Here is a 21,395-nt window from a genome sequence, read left to right as displayed (position 1 = left end):
CAACTGGAACCAGCTGCAAAATAGTAGCTCAAAAAAAAAAAACAGAACAAGGTGCCTTTGGGATGAGTCCATGCACAGCCCAGGAATTTGTTTTCAGTACCAGAAATGAAGGTTACACACAAACCTACTATTTTCCCCAAACTTCCTTGATTTCAACAGACTCATTTAGGTTGGGGGGGAAAGACTTTTTACTGTTGCCATTGTTAAACCACTGGATGTCAGAAACCCTTGCTGGTCTACTGCAAATCCCCAAAGATCTTCCAGTAAATCCCGATCTACCTTCTGCCTACCCCTGCCTTACACTCCCACTGTTAACTGTTTCTCAATTACTCTGTTTAATCTAAGCCTCAACTATTGTTGCACATAAGCTCTTACTCACATTGCTTCAAATCAAAGGTTTTGCAAATTATGGGCACATGCAACTGGCACATGCAACTGGGCAGCTCAGGCACATACAACTGGGCTAGCAGAAGCAGACTTCTCCACACCTTCTTTCCCATGGCAAACCCCCACCCCCAACCACCTGAAAATGCTACGCAGGCTCATTTTGAATGGAATACAGCCTACCCCATTCAACAGGGATAGACTTTTCTGTGTGTAGAATTTTTAGGGGCTGGAGGGGCTACCTTGGATAGGAGAAGGCAGGATGTCTGCTTCCAACAGTCCCGTTGCACATGCCTAAATTTGGATCCAAATCTTTGTGTGTAAATCTATGTTCCAACAGTGGGCTACTCTGCATAGAATTACATGTTGAAGATTTTATATTAAGCGATATGCAAGTATTAGGAATGAATAATGTCAATTTAGAAATGTGTTGTTAAGGTTGCTCTTGAAACTTCAGATACATCAGAGATTACCTCACTTTTTGTGACCGATGCTGCCTTATCTGTTGAGGTCTGAAAAAAAAACAGCACAGTAGAATTGTAGCAGCCATATCGGGGGTCAGACTAAGTAGCCTCATGCAGTCTCATGCTTCATGTTCTTGCTGAGCTCTTTCTCCCTTGAATATATTGTTGTAAGCTGACGAGACACAGGAATTCCTTATCTTGTCAAAGGTCATACAATTGTATATCTTGTTCTCTGCTGTTCTCTTCTGTTCTCTCCTTATCATGGCTACCCTATAACCCAGTTCTTGTATTATAAACAATGGTGCTAGGAGGAAAAATGTTGAGGATTGCAACCCCATGCAGGAGGGAGAGGAGGAGCCATTTCATATATGTCACAATGTCTATAAAACCAATGTGCTAATGTAAATCGGGGCTTCTGGCTCTTTGGAAACGATTCCAGCCTTAAGCCCGCGCGTTAAATAAAGAATCTCTTTTTCCTTCACTCCGTGGTCTCTCTGACTCTGGGTTCTGCAACATAAATGGTGCCGTGACTCGGATGTGGCAGGCTCTGAGCCAGACAGGTGGCAGTTGCCTGCTCTTGATCGCCGCACCGGGAGGACGAGCTCGGCGCATGCCTCCCTTTCTTGGCGCCACCGACCTTTTTGTCGAGTGAATGGGAGAAAGCCTGCACCGGGATCGCCCAAACGGCAGCGAGCAGCAAGAGAACCTTGGGAAGCGGAGGAAGGAACTTGAGCCCTGCCTGTATCGCAGCTGCAATTGAGTTGAAACCCACATTGGAAGCCTTCAGGAGAAAGGCAAGTATATGGGAAAAAGAGGGCCCCGCCTTTAGGGAGAAAGGCCACTGGGCAGAAAAAAAGAGGGCCCCGCCTTATGAAGAAGGTCAGTGTTGGTGGTATACGTATACAAAAGAACCTACTCCTTGCGGGTAGAAGGGGGGCCTGATCACACCCCCGAGTGGGCGCCAGTACCTAGCGCGCCAGTACTCAGTAGGAAGCTGAGGAAGCTGGGGAAGCCGTTTTCCGCTCTGGTAAAAAGTGGGAAAAGTGGGTGGCAGGGACATATGGATGTAGTGGAGAGATTAATGATTGTGTGAGTGGCTACTGCGGTTTCTGAAGCATACCGTTGACCGTCCGGGTGCCCAGGCCAGTAGCAAAGTGCGTGATGTGAAAAATCCTCTTGTGTCGGCCAGTGAGACCCCTTACTCACTGACCAATTCCCATTCCCTAATTGTGTCTGTCTTCAATTTAGAAGGGAGGCTATGGGTGGTGGGGGAAGCAAACCTTGCACCCCCTTGAGATGTATGTCAAACAAAGAAGGAAAAAGGTTTTTTTTAAAAAAAGATTCAGAATAGAGAGAGAAAACAGCAAAAAGCTCAAGGTCGAGCTGAGAGAAAAAAAAAACAAGATCTGAGGCTGTTAATTAGAAAAATGTTGCAGGACAGTCTGGCTTTTAACAAAGCGTGGGAGCATGAGAGTGTAAGGCCGAAGAAGTAGCTGTTAGCCTAGCGCGCCGAGAGGGGGGGGGCAGGAAAATTGCCCACAACGTTCTGAGTTGTGCAACATCATCACCTCGCCTAATTGAGATAAAATCCCTAAGAAATGGAAACTGAAAATGAAGACCCAGAAGATGAAGGCAAAATAGAAAATAAAGGTGAAGAATCAGCCCCCAGAGCACAGGCTAGACCCCTCTTCGAGTAAAAAGTGTGCCATAAGACTGTCCCAAAGCAGAATGAAGCGGAAAGACCACGTTGAAGATCTCTGTCAAGGTAACCATGTTTAGCTTTGAACTGTGTTAAAATTGCATAGAGCCTGTAGCTACTGACCATCAGCTATATGATTTCTGAAGAGCGTAACCATTAAGCTTTTGCCGTGGGATTCCCTGCAATAAAGAAATCTCACTGATTTGAGTGTCCAGTGTTACACTGCCTAAGTATGTGTGCTAAAGAGACCGAGAAATCAGACAGCATGTTCCTGGCCAAGCCAAAATCACGCTACTACCATGCTCCTGAAAGCTGCAATAAACTGTGTAAGCTGGGAGACCCAACCTGATTAAGAAGAAAAGAAGATATTGGAGCAACTGTCTTAAAAAACAATGAGATCTGTGTAGCTGGCTGGCTGACGCTGTCAGTGATGTTACAACTTTAAATTAAGACTGTTTTCCTGTTTGAGACCCCAGAGAAGAAAGCTAACCCGAGTTATTTGTTGCCCGTGCCAAAGCAAGAATTTGGTGGCCCTGTACCTCATCGTGTCCTGTTTTGAGCTTGGGATTTACAAATACAAACAAACTGAGAAGCTTGCCTTTGAAGTCCTGCAAATCACCCCACCGCCTCCCCGAAGATTAATGGCTGCCTGAAAAATGCAAGTATAAAGCGATGCCCATCACCCCCCAGCGTCCTGAGTTTCGGCACTCAGTGTTTCAGTGCTTTCGTGTACCAGGTTAGAAGAGAAAAAAAAAAAGAGTAAGTTTTTAAAATGTCTGTGAGAGAACCTGACAGAAGTAAAATAAAATTTACAGAGGAGTTGCCCAAGTTAAAGCATCATGGCTAGAGAGCTGAGCTGTGCCACTCTGTTTAGACAGAGGCCTTGCGAAAAAGTTAAAGGCCCTTGTCTGTCAAAAGGGGTGTAGGGCCACACTTCCCCTTTTTAAACTGATGCAAAAGTGGAGAGCCTTTGCTGGAAACATCGCATCTTCATTGCCCAGAGCCTTCACTGTTTGCCTCCATCATCATCTGGGCTTTTTAGAGACACTCTGCACATGGACTAAAATTTTAAATTGTCAAAGACTTGCCATGGACAGTGCTGTGAAGCTTTGGATAAACTTGAACTCTCATCGCTGTGGACCGTGTGTCTATGTTTGTAGTCAGCTCAGTGTACAGCAGGCTGAGTTTGATCTATAACTTTTAGATTTCCTTCTGCCAGAACTCATGCAGCATAGAGTTGCCGATGCAAAAATGGTGACCTAGAACTCTGCGTGTGTGGGTATGCCCGTCCCTTGATTTTAATGAGCCCTGAGCTTTCAGCCAGAAGACCAGTATGATTGCTGGATCTGCTCCATCATGCCTTACCATGCAAGAAGTGTTTTCCATTCATTGTGTTAAATTGCAGAAAAAGTTTGTTGTGTATATTTTATGATTTCTTAGATATCATAAAATATATGTGATATTTGCAGATTAGTGTTAGTTGCAACTCCAAATGATACTGTGTGGTTCCCAATGGATAACGAAGAGAAAAGACAAAAGCAAGTAGAAAAGAAAGAATAGAGAAAGTAGAAGACAGATAGAGAAGAGAAAAAAAGAAAAGGCAAAAGGCAAAGAAAAAACATTTATAAAAAAGAAGCGTGGCCATAGTTGCCCCCAGGGTAAATTAAAAGCAGCTGATTGTGCCTGGAGCTTATTACCTGGGGTAAAGTAGCCACAATAATGTAATAGTTCTTTAAAATGAAAAAGATGTAGCTAGAGGGAGAGGAGGGGCCTATCCCAAATGTGTGTCAGTGGGACTAGTGTAAGGCAGAAAAGTTTAAGTAAGTTTAACTTGAAAAAGACAAATGAAGAGACAAGGCTGGTGCATGGAGCGGAAAGTTTTATATAAAAAGTTTGAAACATGATCTGCAATACAGGCAGATCAGCAAAGAAAAAGAAAGCAAAAGAAAGAGAAAAAATTTGTCTTCCCATACTAATAAATAAAAAGTGTTATCAAGCACTTTAAGAAGCGAAGTTGTTTACAAGAAGCTGTGCCTGAGAACCAAACACTTCTAGCCTATGCTGAAAATGCTTGCTAGTGTTATGGGTAACATGTATAGTATAAAAACCCATTTAGCGCAATAGCTCGTGGTTCAGAGAAGCTGTCTGATCCAAAAATTAAGTACGCCTGTGTGCTGTAAGTTACCCAATAAAGTCTCCTTGTAAATAAATCCCCCCTCGCTGGAATCCCAAAACACAAGTGGGGCTAGAGCGCCTCACCCAGTATCAAACCCTGCTGTTAAAAGCCATGAAAGGCAGGTATAAAGAAGTCAATTAATATGACCAAAGTGTCTAAAGTGCTGCAAGGTGCCACCGAGGCCCCAGAGCGTACTTGGAGCGTCTTTCAAATGCCTATCGCCAGTATACACCCCCCTCAGCCCAGAGGCCCAAAAAGACGTGGACGAAAGAAAAAAAAAAAGAAGACCCGGCAGAGGCAGAAGATTCTTAAAAAAGAACCAGTGTGCCCAGTGTGGACAAGATGGACATTAGTGGCATGAATGCCCAAATAAAATAAATCAAATACACAAAGGAGAAAACCAAAGGGACCAGAATGGGCGAAGAGGGAGACAGCTTGAGAGGGGCCGTGACATTGACTGTGAGGGGCCGTGACATTGACTTCATAATTGACACTGGAGCAGCATCAAAAGCAAGCAACAAGAAGTCCAAACACTAAACAAAGTTCTTCAAGCCCAGCGTCGCTTTGTCTTAAAAAAATAAGCCATTCCCATCACAGAAGCTCATCCTTTCCAACCAAGAGTTAAAGTATGAGTTAAAGAGGGAAAAATAACCCTTTGACTCCCAGATGGAAAGAACTCAGAACTGTCATACTTTCCACCCCCGCAGCTATGAAAGCAGCTAAAATTAAACCCTGGATACATTGGACACGAGTCAAGAGAGCGAGAGGGGGAAAGTAGACCATAAACAGAAATCCTGAAAATCCTTTAAAAATCATTCTGAAAAAGCAGTAAGAAGACTCAGGCTAGACCTTACTGTGGACACACCGGGAAACTGTCCCCCTGCGTACGGTCAGACCTGCAACTGGAGAATTGAAGAAGGGGACTAGACCCTACTGCAGCTTGCCAGGTGAATAGCTGCCCTGCGTACGGTCAGATCCCAAAGAAGATCAAACATGCGTGTTGTAGTGTTAGTAGTGTTGCATTGTGTTTCCTTAATAAGGTGCAAAAAGGGGGGTCTGCCCCTGGAAAAAGAAGTTTGTCCCAGTGATTTGCTGATAATTACTGGCTTCACCTGGCTAACATCACGAGAGTAAAACATTTTTGTTTGCCAAGAGGTATACCTGCAAACAGGCTTATTAGCTCTTGCCTAATACCTGTCTGTAGACATCCTGGGAAAATTCAAAAAGATACCATGTTAAGAGTTTATGGTGTAAGTTTAACTTATTCCCAAAATGCTAATTGGGGCGTGGTTGCAAAGATCCTACCCCCTACAGAGTTCACTCTACGCACCCCCATCATTGCTGAAACAAATGCTACGTGTGCACAAATGCTTAATTGTCAAATTTTTTTCCAGAAAATACAAAGCTATCCCTGGCCCCCTTCCACTGTAATAAAATTCAAAACATATCTTTTAATGATGCCCACATACTTTTGCCTCATGGATGGTTTTAGACATGTAATTCCCGCACTTGGTCATTCATTCCTGCCAACTTGTCTGATAACCACCCATGTTGCCTCAGCCGCCAATTGAACTGGTGCCAATTCTTCCCCTGTAGCCTGAAAAAATCCGTCAACGGCAGCCTCGAGCACTCCAACTAACTAAAAATTGTAATAGTCATGTGCAGTTATATTCTGACTCAGAAAAATTGGCCTTAGCAATGTCACTGGTTAAGGTTCCAGGTTTAGCCTTGGCTAATAGTCTAAAGAACAACTGGTTAGCTTGCAGCTTAGCCAAAAGCATAAATGCCACCTCACAAGCATTGTCATTGTTAAATAAAGAGTTGCGTGATCTAAGAGGTGCAGTTCTAAAAAACAGAGCTGGTATAGATTACCTCTTCCTTCTTCATCATTTAAGTTGTGAGACACACCAAAAGCTCTGTTGTTTTAACTTAACTGATAATGGCAATGCTGTAGATGAACAGATCAACAAGCTGCACAATATAGTAGCTAACAAAACAATAAGACAAAACAATTAGCTCAATTAGTTAACCCCTTGGCTTCCAGATCTTAGCTAGCTTAAAAGCATTGTTCATCCTAATTCTACCAGTATTGTTCATAAAAGTTCTGTTATGTCTCTGCGTTCCTTGTCTTATGCGCTGTTTAACCAATCTGTTTTATGTCTCAGCTAGTAAAACTGCTGCCCTCTACGCTCTAATAGCCCAACAAAAGGCTAAGTAATATGTATGTCACAAAAAGCTTTGTATAGTTATCAGAAATGCTATAATTGTAATGAAATTATGCATTTAAGGGGGGAATGTAGCAGCCATATCGGGGGTCAGACTAAGTAGCCTCATGCAGTCTCATGCTTCATGTTCTTGCTGAGCTCTTTCTCCCTTGAATATATTGTTGTAAGCTGACGAGACACAGGAATTCCTTATCTTGTCAAAGGTCATACAATTGTATATCTTGTTCTCTGCTGTTCTCTTCTGTTCTCTCCTTATCATGGCTACCCTATAACCCAGTTCTTGTATTATAAACAATGGTGCTAGGAGGAAAAATGTTGAGGATTGCAACCCCATGCAGGAGGGAGAGGAGGAGCCATTTCATATATGTCACAATGTCTATAAAACCAATGTGCTAATGTAAATCGGGGCTTCTGGCTCTTTGGAAACGATTCCAGCCTTAAGCCCGCGCGTTAAATAAAGAATCTCTTTTTCCTTCACTCCGTGGTCTCTCTGACTCTGGGTTCTGCAACAGAATATTTTACAGAAGAATATTCTTTGCTGTAGCACTTCAATCAAAGCATCCTATGAAGTTTATACAGTATGAATTTTCATGGGATCACAATTAAATATCAACTGGCCATTTCTTTATTATAATGATAACTTTGTGATATACTTTGAGGCCAACACGACCCTGTTACATGACAAGGTTGTTCAAATGGAGCATAGCCAGGAAGTTATTGCTCAGCTCTTTGCAACAGCATCAGCTGAGGGAGCAGCAATAAATAAATAAATAAATAAAACAACATCGCAGCAGCAACACATCTGCCAGCAGTGCTTTGTAGAGTTTGCCATCTGGGTCCTTCAGCAATCAATCAGTCCTCTTATGAGACTCCAGCTGTTTAATCCATCCCTTCATGAAGAGGAAAGGGAGGTATAAAAAAATCTCCACCCTCCCGCACACAAAGATTGGGAGAAACCAGAGCATCTGGAGACATTCAGTTCTGACATTCAACTTGCAATTCAATTGGATTGCTATGACTTTGACATAATTTCCATGGGAGTAGGATCTATTGGGGTTGAAAGAGAATTTGACCCAGGTGGAATTCTTTATTGATATATGGGGATTCTAGCTGCATAGAATTTAAGCTAGATTTTTGAGAAGACTTATTGGCATCTATGGCAAGTTCCAATGAATGTCGATGATGAGATTGTCAACTCATGCCAGTGACTGAGGCCATCATTTTTGCCCCTGCTGAGAAGGAGGCAGAGGTGTGGGGTTGGGGAAAGAGAGTCCGTATGGTGCACTGGTAAGACTCTTGAATTTGTCTGTGGGAAACCCAGAGAGGGGTAATATGTGATCAGTCCGACAAAATTGTATGAATGGGAAAATCAGACCATTTTGTTCATTGTCATACTTACCTGCCCTGCAGGATAAGATGAACCTGATATCCCTCCTATTAAGAGAGCTCATTGTCCTTTGTATGCTTTAGACAGGATTGTATCCATAGCAGGGTCCTGGGAGATTAGTCTTGGTGCCGATTGCACAAACAGATCACTGGCTGGCTTCAGCACCATGTGCTGTTTTCATTATGGCAGCATATAGCCTATGCCTAGTGTTCCTTCACCTACAGGCGGTTCAGAGCAATCCATCTGTCAGTATCTGAGAAGGCCCAGTACCCTGCTCTAGCTCAAGTAAACCAGAAGTGCCCACCACTTTCCTCCTTTCTGGTTCCCACAGACAGCTAGGGAATTCTCATTTCAATATACTACCGCCAGAGTGTTTACACCCAATAGTTACAATGATTGAATTTACCTCAGGTTTTAAAAATTAATTTTTCTGATTTTGGAATTAAATTAGCACAAGCACTCTATTGCCTGCAAATCAACAAGCTCTGTGCTTTAATTTAATTACTTATATTTGTGTTTGTATACATTGATTTGGATCCAAACTTAGCCATGTTTAGAGTAGACCCATTGAAATCAATGGTCCAAGTAAGTAATGATAATGGATCTGTTCTAAGCATGGCTAAGTCTGGATCCAACCAGTTTTGTTTTTAGGTAATTCTGCCTCCATGATATTTTTAGATCTCCTTATTATGCATGTTTTAGTCTCTGCTGCTTTTAATTGATTGCTGCTTTAAACTGATTGTTTTACTATTATTTTAGATTTTATTTTGGTTTTTATCATATGATGCCCTGAGAGCTATTAGCTAGGAATGAAATAAAATGAATGAATAAATAGTCTCTTTATGACTATAGTAAGTGGCCTAGGAGATTATCAAACCAGGCTTTGACTTCCCAAAATATTATAGGTTAAGGATGAGTCATATTATTTATAGAGAGGATGGTGTATTTTATTGGATCAATTGGAGAAGAGTCATAAGAGATTCATCAGAAGAGTCATAAGAGCATACTCATTCAAATTTCACAAAGTTTATATTGGAACAGAATGGCTTGATGGCTTACTCTCAAGTTTTTTAGTCACTGTAGGTAAATCTGCCTAACCACAAACAGTTTAGCATTTCAGACTGATGTGATGCAATATAATGGCTGACAGGGGCTGACAGATTGTTGCAATGTTTTAATAACTTACCTGGCTATTCTAATTGCACTTGACCATTGCTCTGTTATCTGGTCAGGAGCAAACTGAGCAAAAAATATTGTGGTACCTTAAAGACTAACAAATTTATTATGGCATACGCTTTCATGGACTAGAGTCCACTTCATCATTTGCATGAAGTGTTATCCTGAGCTGCAGACATATATACACATGTTTGGGGGAGGGGGTGGTAAATAGCAAGGTCAGAGAGAACTGAAATGCAAAAGGTCCAGGCACTGGCAATTACACTATTATCAGTGGATATTCACAAAACAGTCATCGCTGATAAGACAAACAACCTGGCATTGGGTAAGATAATGAACACATGTAGTGTGTTTTTAAAAACACCTTTATCCTGATTCAAGCCACAGGGGAGGAGATAGAATTGTACTTTTTGATGAGTATTAATCCAATGGTTTCTCATTCTAATTGCCCTTTGAAGTGCCTTTGCTCCAGAATCGCCACTATAAGGTACATGACAGTATCCTAGGAAATGTTCCTCCACTGTTTTTTTTTTTTTTAATACTGCCACTTCTGACATCAGATTTGTGTCCATTTATTCTTTTGCATTTGCATAGAGACTGGCCTTATGTATAATGCAGAAGGGCATTGCTGGCAGATGATGGCTTATATATGCATTATATACCTCTTCACTTCTGGATTTAATTAAATATAACTTCCGGGTGCAATTTAATAAATACAAATTGTCTACATCTAAGTCAAAATAATTAAAATGAGGTAGATCTCCATTTGTTAGTGAATCCGAGAAATGCTTTAATTGAGTAAGAGGCAAATGTAATTAAAATGCTAATTGCCTGCACGCTAAAGGCTTAGAATGGCGTGAAAAGTCCTTGAGAACAGTTTGTTTGCCTTCACTCTTAAGCAGGCTAGACAGCCTCCCCCCACCCCAGTAATGTTGATGTTATTAATTTGCTTAGCAAACTTCTCTCCTCTCATTTTGGATAGTTAGTGCACACAGAAGGAGTGAAAGCCATGTTTGGAGAGCTCTTGTCAAGAGTGTTATTTGCTCCTCTGGCTCAAGCAGATGAGCAGACACAATCAGACTGAAATGCATGTGTGTGCGGGGGGGGGGGGGTCCTCCTCCAGTCACATAATAGACCCTTGGCTTATCAAAGGCTCGTATCTGATGGGGGGGGGGAATTCAAAGGTAAACTTCAGAGCTCATGGAATTAAAAGACAAATGAGATGTCATAATTATCAAAGTGGCTAATTTAGAAAATTAAGCCATTCACATAGGTGACATAATTGCTTGTCACAATCACTCTTTTTCTCATTAGCCTTCTTCCCGTCAGCACCAACATGCAAGGAACATTCTTTAGCACTGAGAAACAAACTCCAGGCTGGTTTGGTGCTAACGGTATGAAAATAGTTTATAAAATAAATGAACAAGCATATATGCTGACTTTGAGGGTCTATTAAAACCTCATATCAGGTTTCTTTTCTGAAATTTAAAAATTAATAAAATACATACTCGCATTATATGAACCACCAGCATGCACCATAGTGCTTTAGGGCAGAAATATGCTTTTATCACATATGACACCAATATATTGAAGCCATGCACCTGATACAGAGTGGATCTGCGTTATGTGGGTGAAAGAAGTCCACATCCAGGACCTGGGTAATTCTCCATGTGTTACTTCATGCCGATTCCCATGTGCTTAAGGTTTAAAGCAGTTTTGCACATACCGTTCTACTCTGTAAGTATCTAGAAATAAAAGTGTTCCCAATGGGAGTGGGAGGTGGAAAGCTGTGTACTACAATACACCCTTTTGCTGCTCCTGTAGCTAGTATTAGAAGAGCCCTGTTGGATCAGATGCCCAAGAGAGTCTATCTAATCCAGCATCCTTTACCAACAGTTGCCAGTCAATGTTTCTGGAAAGCCCACAGCAGGGCATGATGGTAACAGCCCCTTTTTCAGTTTGCCTTCTCCTGCAACTGATATTAAGAGGAATACAACCTATGAACTCTGAGATTCCATTTTGCTATCAGAACTAATACTTGTTGGTAGTCTAGTCCTCCGCAGAGTTGTGTAAGCCATCCAGTACTGCGGCCATGTCTTGTAGCAAGGAATTCCATACATTAATTAATACCCTGTGTGAAGAAATACTTCCTTTTGTCTGTTTGGAATCTACTGCCAATCAGTTTCATTGGGGTGACGCAGAGCTCTAGTAATGTGAAAAGGGGAGAAAAAAAAATTCTCTCCATCAACTCTCCACATCATGTATAATATTATGAACCTTAGCATGCTCTTTTGTCTAAGCTAAATAGACCCTGCCCACACATAGAGACACACACACACTTGCTCGAAGCCCTTGATGACTTTGCCTACCCTTTTTTCCAGTTTTGTGATGCCATTTATGACAGTGCTTCTCAGATTGTGAATTGCAGCCTACACAGGTGGATCCTGACATGTTCGTCATTGGGTCTCACAATAAGAAGCTTTTCCCCCTTTGATTTCCAGGGGCTGTTTTTTCTTTCACAACACATGCAGCCCACCATTACTGATATGTGGGTTCTTTAAGAGACAGGCTTGCTCACTCATTTCCTCCTTCTCTAAATGTCATGCTTCACTTCTATTTAAATACATAGTGCCTATACATATATACCTCTATTGCCATTAAAAATTATAAATAAAATATAAGCATGTTCAGTGCTAGCCATTGATGTGATATTCTTCTGTTTTCTGTTGGAGAGGAGGAAAATATAGGCTGAAAAGTATACTTGTAGTTCACAAGTCAGTCTTGAAAGGCTGAGTAAGTTTACAGGTGGGTCCCACTTCAAAACATTAGATGGGGTGAACAGAACTGTACACAGTATTCCAGTATTATGATTGTAAACCGCCCCAAGGGCATTCGCCAGTTGGCCGCTATTCAAATCTAATAAATAAATAAATGGGGATGCAAACATAAGCATGATTTAGAGAAATAAATTATTTTACAATTCTTTTAGCATTTTGCAGTCTCACCTCTCCCTTTTTTTGTGATTGACAGTCCTTTTGGTGGTGCCTTTCTGTGAGGACTGAACTGTAGGTCTGAGCCAGGGAATCAGAGTCAAGGAATGAAGACAGAACTGGACTGAAGGGCAAAACAGGAAGCAGAGTTGAGAAGCAAGCTATGAATCAGGATTGAAGGACAAACCAGGAAACAGGGTCAAAGAGTAAGCTAGAAATCATGACCGAAGGACAAGCCAAGAGGCAGAATCAAAGAGCAAGCCAGGACAAGGAGCAAGCCCAAAGTCAGGTCTAAAGGACATAGTAACACACCAGAGCTCAGGATGACCTTCTTGCTTAGGCAACACTTAACTGAAATAGGAAGTCCTCTTCTACTCCTTCCTGTCCAGGAGGATCCAATGGCTTGCATGGGTGTGATCAGTCCAGAGCCTGTGAATACTAAATTGCCCAGGGCAGATGTTAAAACATGAAGTTCAGTGGCTCATCACATGGGGCAGCTGCACACAAAATGAAAAGTTTGAGCCTCAGCAATTCCTGGCATCTCTTTATTCTGTTTCTCATTACTTTACACACTGTGATCCACAGTGTGCCTGTGGAGCATAGCCATAGGCTACAATCCTGAATTCCCTGGTTCAGAAATACATCCCCTTGAGACCAGTGGAATTTACTTCTGAGTAAGTGTTTAAAAGAATATTGCTACAACCTCCATAATGATCAGATCTAGACAAATTAAAATGGTTTTCTGAAACTCTGTATTACAGGCAAATTTCTCTGAGTATAAACTTAAAACATATGCTGTCTTGTGGTGCCACTTGGGCCAACTTAAATAGTACTGTATATGAGGAAGCTGTTAAGTATTTGTTCTGTCTGGACCATAGTATTCTTTATGAGTCAACAAGTACAAAAATTATTATTAAGGTCAATTTCCAAGAAAGGAAATGAGTCTGTATTGCTATGCGAGTTTCAAGGCATGACATTGTAAATGGGCAAGGTTAAACATTTTGGATTAAAAACATGACTGTGAGATTGATTAGGGTCTTACAGTCTTGTAAAGTTGGTGGAACCTAGCTGACATGACTTATAGTTTGCTGAATCCAGAGAGATTACATTGATGTCATTCATTTGAAGAGATAGTTCATCCTGAATGCATACAGTGAAGCTGTCATCTGTATGTTTCACAAATATTCATGTGACTAACATGTTTTGATTAGAGTGACACCAGGCCACAGCATTCAGCAGGTCATATGTCTGAAGAGTTATTATGCTAAGTCAAAACCTGCTATGAAAAAAAAATCCTCCAACAGCATTGAAACTAATGGTACCATCACAATCCGGAGTCAGGAGGACATGTCTACTGGTATTTTATTCCAAACCTCATACTGTCTGGGAATAACCTTTAATAATATAAGACATAGTTCACACTCTACACTAATAAAAGCAACAGAGAGTCTTGTAGCATGTTAAAGACTACCAATTTTATTCTGGCAAGAGCTGAAAGTACATTGGCATTTCACAATGGATATCATTGCTGTGGAACAACTAGATGATTCCATTTGGATGGCACTGGATTGGTGAAACTCTCTTGTCTCGGTGTGCCAGTTAAATCTAGCAGTGTGTGTGGATTTGTGTGTGCACCCAAATGCACGACCTTTGGGATGGATCCAATGTAGTCATATTTAGTCATACTACAGTCATACCCATTGAAATCAATACGACTTAAGCTAGTCATGACTTAAGTTTCATTGGTTTCAATGAGGCTACTGTAAGTATGATTACATCTGGAGTCAATCCTTGTTTTGGGTGAGTAGATACAGGACAGGAGGCTGATGTAGCTGTAGGGCTGCACAAGGGTTAAAGTTTTGGGATTGAGTCATGTGATCCATGCACATCTTTTCCCCACCAACTTCCTTTTCATACACAAATTCTCCTTTTGCCACCAGCCTTATCCATGGTTAGTTGTTTTGTCTGCATTAACATTAATCATGGTTAGTTCTAACCAGAATAAGTTGCTAACCATGATTTGAAACCAATTTGAAGCTGATTACGAATTTGGGATGGGCAGTGTTATGTCTGTCCCAGTCCTTAGAGTCTGCTATGTTATTTATTAGTATTTTGTTATGATAAATATATTTATAAACCATTTTTTATATTTGAGGTTTTCTTATTACCATTAAGTTGCCCACTTAAGCTGTGAAGCATACTGGCATCAACGGGACTTAAAAGCATGGAACATGCCCTTTGTTTATAGATTTTTAAAGTGGGATCATTTTTTTAAAATAACATGTGGGCAAATTCATGAATTGACAGAGCAACTCATTACTTGAAATAGAAGACCTGCAATCCAAAGATATTTTATTTTACCCTTTACTATTCATGATTAGAGATGTACAAGAATTTCATTCTGATTTCTTTTTAACTTCAATTTACCCTATTCGCAATCCCAAGCACAAATGGGAGCAAAGTTTTCAGAGAAAGTTCACTCATTCCTGAGCTTGCATTCATATTTGCAAAATGTATACTTTAGAAAAATACAATAAAAAAATACACATTTTCACACTTTAGTCCAAGTGGGGAAGGGTGCATTGGGGTGCACACATAACATGTGCATTTAAATGCTCATTTTCCCCATTTGAACGAAAAGAAAAACAGATCATAATTGAAAACAGGACTGAGGAGATCTGAGCTTTAAGGTAAAGGTTGGAGAATCACAATGAGCTCAAAAATCACTGTTTTTCCTATCCCTACTCATGATACCATACCTGTGTTTACTGAATAATTCTTAAAACAAAGTAAGCCACATTGAGCCATGAACTAAATTCCAAAATTCACACAATCATCAATACTTGTATTAGGACCAAAGAAAAATGCTCACAATTGTGAGAAAGCTTTCAAGATCTCTAGATCTCTTAAGCAGGCTACATGTTACACAAACTGGTGGGGCGGGGGAGAAAGAAATGCTGACTTGAAGTAATAAAGGGTGCTTCGAGACAGATGGCACCTTGTGCTAACAGTGAAAAGCCACTGTACAGCTATTCCATCATTTTTTCTTTAATGGATTTTCTATGGTAAGAAAAAAGATGGAAGAAACAGTGAGGAAACACAGGACGGTTATGAGTGCAAGACAACATAATCTAGATCCCTCATAAAATTCTGTGCATGAGGCAGGACGATGGCACAATGAAAGCCTCATCTGAAAGCAACCCAAGTCTTCGTGTAGTCAGAGTCTTAAGATGGAGTGCAAGCAAGAGAATACTCTGACTGAATTGGGTTGGACAATTCAGGTGCAATGCAGGTTTCACGTTACACCTAACATTGCTGAAACAAAGAAACACAAAATGAGCCCCTGCTTCATTTTTGAAAATACAGAATCCAGTAGTTACTCAGAGTTGTCTCCAACCTTAGGAAAACACACAGCTCTTTGGCAGGCAGAGAACAAAAGTGAAGAGAAACATAGCAGTTTTTATATTAGCAAATCCCGAGAATAATTTTTGAGTGGTGCCCTTGCATCTATTGAATTTGGCTTCAATAGAATGGTGGTAATGAAATGAACATCTTAATTTGCTCGCTTGTTTCATACATACCACAGGGTCTCCGCATCTCTAACAAGCAGATCCAAAGACAGAGAGAGAGAGAGAGAGAGAGAGAGAGAATTAGTCAGTGGCAATAGCATAAGCACTTTGTCTACATATTCTTTTGGAGTAATCGAGCTGAGACTGTTTCATCCCAACAGTAACCTGTATTACACAGCTACGAATATAAGAAGCATGTCCAATATTTTTTCTGTTGTGGCAGCTAAGACATTGGGATTCTCCATGAATCATCAAGGACAGGGTCCACCCCCACCCCCAATTAAAGACTGAGATTAACAGGGCAAAGGAGACATGACATTATTTTGCAGCAAAATATTCATCAATTTGAAGCAAAAGATAGGTTTGGAAAACAACCTATCACTTGGGAAAGTCAAGGTCGGCCATGTTCATACTTTGTAGTTTCCTTTCCTTGTTGCTTCCTTGTGTCAACACTGCTATAGCAGAGAAGCAGAAACATCTTTTGTGAATGAGCACACTTCATGTAACTTCATGAGGGTTTTATTGTGTGGATGCTTTCCTCCCATTTAATCAATGTTGTTTTATAAGTGATTTGATTTTATTTCATTCAGGACTAGGATTGTTGTAAAGTGAGGCTCCCCAGTGCCCCATTTTGGAAACCCCCAAAGAGTGATCAAATATATTTATGATGCCCTTTGGCTATGTGTTTGATTTTCATGACAAAAAAACAAAAAACAAAGAAGAGAAAAGAAAAGAAAAGCTTTTGACTCTTTAAAGGTTGCTCATGAGCTATCATTGCTGGCCTGCAGCCACGTATTCTGTTACATAGAGGATCAAAGACATCATCAATATGAGAGTCGGTCAATACAAAGCAAGCACTACTTAAGCATATTGCTCACAACATTCCTCAAATGTAATGCATGGCCATTTTATATTCCTCAGCAACTTTTTGTATTTTGTGTGTACTTTAAATTTTAGGGTGTTTTTTTAATTCCCTGCATTCTCAAATTTAGCTTAAGTTTACAACCCATTTAGTCATACAAAAACTATTTGAAATATAGGAACATATGAACACCCAACAAAAAGTAGGATCAGCTTTTAAAATAATGGTTTATTTGGAGCATTTTTTTATCACTTGGCTTCAGACAGTAGGACATTAGAGAAGCAAAGCGAAATTTGTTGCTTCAGAAAACCACACAAAATAGTTGTCTGGGCATATATCCCTCATCTATGGTGTGTGTAACGGAGGCAGCCGCACCCCTTTTGCAATCATGGAAACAGTACTGTATGTATGTACAACCCCTGCAAAGAGTTGCTGGTTTCAACAAAGAATGTATCAGTGTACATTGGAAGCCTAGTGGCAGCTTCATACTTCTGGGATGCTGAGGGCTCCTGCATATATGCTTGTATTGTAGTCTTTTGTATTGCACTGCAGGCAGGCCCAGTGGTGCCTTAGGTCTTAAGCTGGTGCTTGAGGCCCCTGCAAATAAGATGGAGAGATAGGAAGCTCTGCATTAACCTGTGGCATTAGAAGTTGTAGCTGTTTGGTCTCACCGCATTTGAACTAGAGCAGTGATGGGTAACATGTTGCCCACCGGCAGCCCCTGCTGCCTGCTGCTGTACCTCAAAATAAATGGACAGGGTGGTTTGCTGTTAAATTTTGTTGGAAAACCAATGATTTGTTTTGTCATTTCAGTGCAGTCCATGGAAGGGCTCCGGGGGAGGGGGGGAGGTGGCCCCTGGCCCTTCCACAGTGGCCCACCCATGAACTAGAGGAAATACACGTCGAAGCCCTGAACCTGGCAAGCCTGACATTTTAAGTCTTCCATATAGTAGTTCAAATAGCAGGCCCCATGTTGCACACCCCTCCCCATCACATGGCATACAGCATCTCCTTTTAGGTCTACAAGGCCGCCTAACAGGAAATGCTTAGCCACATCCTTGGCAATTCTTTCCTTCCTAAGGTAAACTCCAGCACCAACTGCCTTGTTCCTTAAGCCCCTCCTTTATACATAAACCTCCTCTCATTGATCAATTGCTTCTCAGCTGACAATCATGATCACTGCAATAAAACAGTATAAATGCTGACAGAGTGCCCATTATGATGTATCCCTTCTCATCTATCTTTGAGCAGCAGGAGAGCTTCTGTTGAATGAATGGCTAAGGGACACCTGAGTAACTCTTTTTGCTCTGGTAGATTATTCAGTAATCTTAATTCAGGTAGACCAGTAATCTGGTGTATAGTTTTTCATTTCTTTTATTACTGTGCATACTCACTGCTTCCATTCACTATCCTGTTTTACTCATCCTTTGATAAACTTTACTCAATTGGACTTTTAGGCTGAACTGGGTTCCTAATTGCACCTTCATGTGTCAGTTTCTGCCTCCCCCACATGCTGCCTTACAACTTAAAAAATTATTCTGTTATGGTTTTTAATTGTTTTTTTGATGCATTTGTTTTACTGTTTTATTCAAGTTTTATTTAGGAGGACAGGAAGGCCTGGCATGCTATGGTCCATGGGGTCACGAAGAGTCAGACACGACTTAACGACTGAACAACAACAATGCCACCTTGATTGCTATTTTTTCTTGGTAGAAGGCAGGTTACAAATCAAATCAATAAATATGTTTGGAAGGAGGGAAGGGAATGTGGGATAATCACTTGGCTGGAACAGAAGCTGGCTCATGTCCTGCTTGTGGGTTCCTGGTCGACATCTGGTTGGCCACTGTGTGAACAGAATGCTGGCCTAAATGGACCCTTGGTCTGATCCAGCAGGGCTCTTCTTATGTGCTTATCTTGCTATTCCTGAGTAAAAAAAAACAGCATTGGCTTTGCCTGCAGTACAATATGAAAAGTCTACAATACAAGCGTAGATGCAGGAGGCCTCAGCATCCCAGAAGCATGAAGCTGAGGATTCCTGCACATATGCTTCCAATGTACAGTAGTGACAAGAAAAGAGTAAAAAGAACCAGAAGGCATATTGCCTTACCGGTTTGGTGTTGGAATGGTTGCTTTCCACCTTGACAATTTCCTCCTCTGTCTCTGAGTGCCAGGTCTGGTGATGCAGCAAGGAAGCAGCCTGATAATGGTGTCGTGGCTGGGTTGTCTAGCCACCAAACAGCTTTGACAGGGTGGAACTGGCCATCATTACTATTATTTCCTTGAACTACTCAACTGTACAATTTATCAAAGAAGAACATTGGTGCTTTCTTAATACAGCTTATTGATCTAGCATTTACAGAGTTTTCCCTCATGTGCTTGACAAACTTGACTCAGTTATTCTTGTTTACTTCTTTTGAGATAAATAGATTTAAGGTGCAAGTTGTAGGACTGTTTTCTGTCTAAACGTGCATAGGATTGTATCCTAAGTATCACATCCTCTGGTGTGCACCTGCTCACAACATCCACTCTATTATGGGGGCCTGGCTCTGTGTTCCTGTGCCATCTGGGAATGCTGAAAGTTGTAGGACTTTTTTCTGTATAACTTGCATAGGATGACACCTTTAAGTACACATAACTTGGTGCTGGACATCTAACATGCGGATCCACGAAAAAGTATACCTGCTCCTGCATTCATGGAACCCCCTATGCCGCCCCACTTAAAAGGTGTTCCATTATGCTAGTATGGAATACCTTTAGGCAGGCAACACAGAAGGATAATCTGGAAGGAAAAAAAAACCTAGTTTCGGGGAGGAGCCAGAGTTCAGTTGTAGAGCACACACTTTGCATCGAGGAGGTTCCAGGTTCAATTTCTTGCATTTCTAGTTAAAAGGATCAGGCAGCAGGTGATGGGGAAGATTGCTGCCTGAGACCTTCGAGGCAAGCTGCCAGTCAGAGTAGACAATACTGAGCAAGATGGACTAATTGCCTGACCTTGCAACTTCGTATGTTTCCTATGTAATAAGCAGCTTGGAATTACTTCCCCCTCATCACCACTAATTGTCAAATAGCACTGTCTGAGCTCATAATGCCGGAAAGGTGAATACAGGGTGGGGGAGCCACACTGAACACAATGGCTGAGTCAAGCTGGCTTACACACACACACACCTACCTACCTACCTACCAGCTGCTTTTTGCATTCCTGGAAAGGAAGCTCTATGTGTTAGAAGAGCAAAGGCCAGTAAGAAGATGTAAAAGGTAGTTATGGCAGCCACCACTGAGAGGTACCCAAGTGGGTGTCACACAGGAGTGTTGGAGGCAGGGAGCGGTGATGGCAGCACCTTACGCATCCACCACGAGTGACGTGGGAAACCATGCAGATTGCTTTATGCATGCAAATTGCTCTTGCTGGATTGCACAGTAATTGTGTATTATTTGTTCTAACATCTTGACTTGTAGCAGTCAAGCCAATTGGCCTCCAGGGTCATTCTCCTTATCTTTAAAAAAGAGAGACACTACATTCACTCTTCCCCAGTCTTTGGAACCAAAGCAAAGTTCTCCATGTGTTCCCCAATTCAACTGCTAACTCCTTCAGTGTCCTTGTGCGAATGACATCAGGCCCCACAGACTTGAATTCATTAAGATTGTCTATATATTGTTTGACATGCTCCTTTGTTATCCTGACTTTTGGCCTTTCCCCTTCCCTTTTGTCAGTGCTGCTAAATGTGTCATAGCTTCCATTCTTTATAAAGGCTGAAGTAAAGTAGTTCAGTCTTCTCTCCCCCACCCCACCCCACCCCACCCCACCCCCCTGCTCTTGTGGAGTTGCTGGCTAACCCGCACTGGCTCAAAAGCCAATGACAACACAGAGCAATGAGCAAATGTCCAGGTGAAACAGATCTGTCAGAAGCACATGTAACAAATGCTCCTTGCCACCTGTTCTGTGAAACCTAATCTTAAGTTGATTTTGTTGCCACCCCTGCCAGCTAGCCAGATGGCATTGGTGTTTGTCATCAATGGCAGTTTGCCACTGCAAGATGGATTGTTATCTCTGTGTCCAGCCTGGCCGAGCTGGGCCCTTCAAGTTGTCTCAGTCTTTGCTTCTGCCTCTTCAGGGCCAAAACTGAATGTTCATATTATCAATGCATCTTCCAGTATTTTTTTTTTAATCTAAATTCCACTTTTCCTGGGCTAACATGAAAAAAGGTTTCTGTCCAAAAGCATTTGTGTATGTGTGTGTGTGTGTGTGTATATATATATATATATATATAAGGTGCCATCTCTATCGGAGGTTATCTATCATTACAGCTATTTTTGTTTTATATATGTTTTATATATATATATATATATATATATATATATATTGCTTTTCCAAGGTTCAAGGCAGCTTACAGAACCAAAAATAATTAAAAAATAAGCATTTAAAATATAATACAGCATAAACAATAACGACATCAGTATGATAA

General features: G+C 41.2%; 1 long non-coding RNA gene across 1 annotated transcript; it reads left to right on the top strand.

The window, feature by feature from the left end:
• Nucleotides 1-1,150: 1,150 nt before the first annotated feature.
• Nucleotides 1,151-7,425, top strand: LOC146344918 (uncharacterized). Its single transcript, XR_014792355.1, has 2 exons — nucleotides 1,151-2,613; nucleotides 5,431-7,425. It is a non-coding gene; the product is annotated as an uncharacterized LOC146344918 (long non-coding RNA).
• Nucleotides 7,426-21,395: the final 13,970 nt, after the last annotated feature.

This window comes from Heloderma suspectum, chromosome 5 (genome assembly GCF_057233095.1).
Source record: "Heloderma suspectum isolate Gila_16-S chromosome 5, 16-S_ref, whole genome shotgun sequence".
Taxonomy (NCBI): Eukaryota; Metazoa; Chordata; class Lepidosauria; order Squamata; family Helodermatidae; genus Heloderma; species Heloderma suspectum.
The sequence above is the reverse complement of the archived record's forward strand: the minus strand, read 5'-3'. Positions and strand labels throughout refer to the sequence as shown.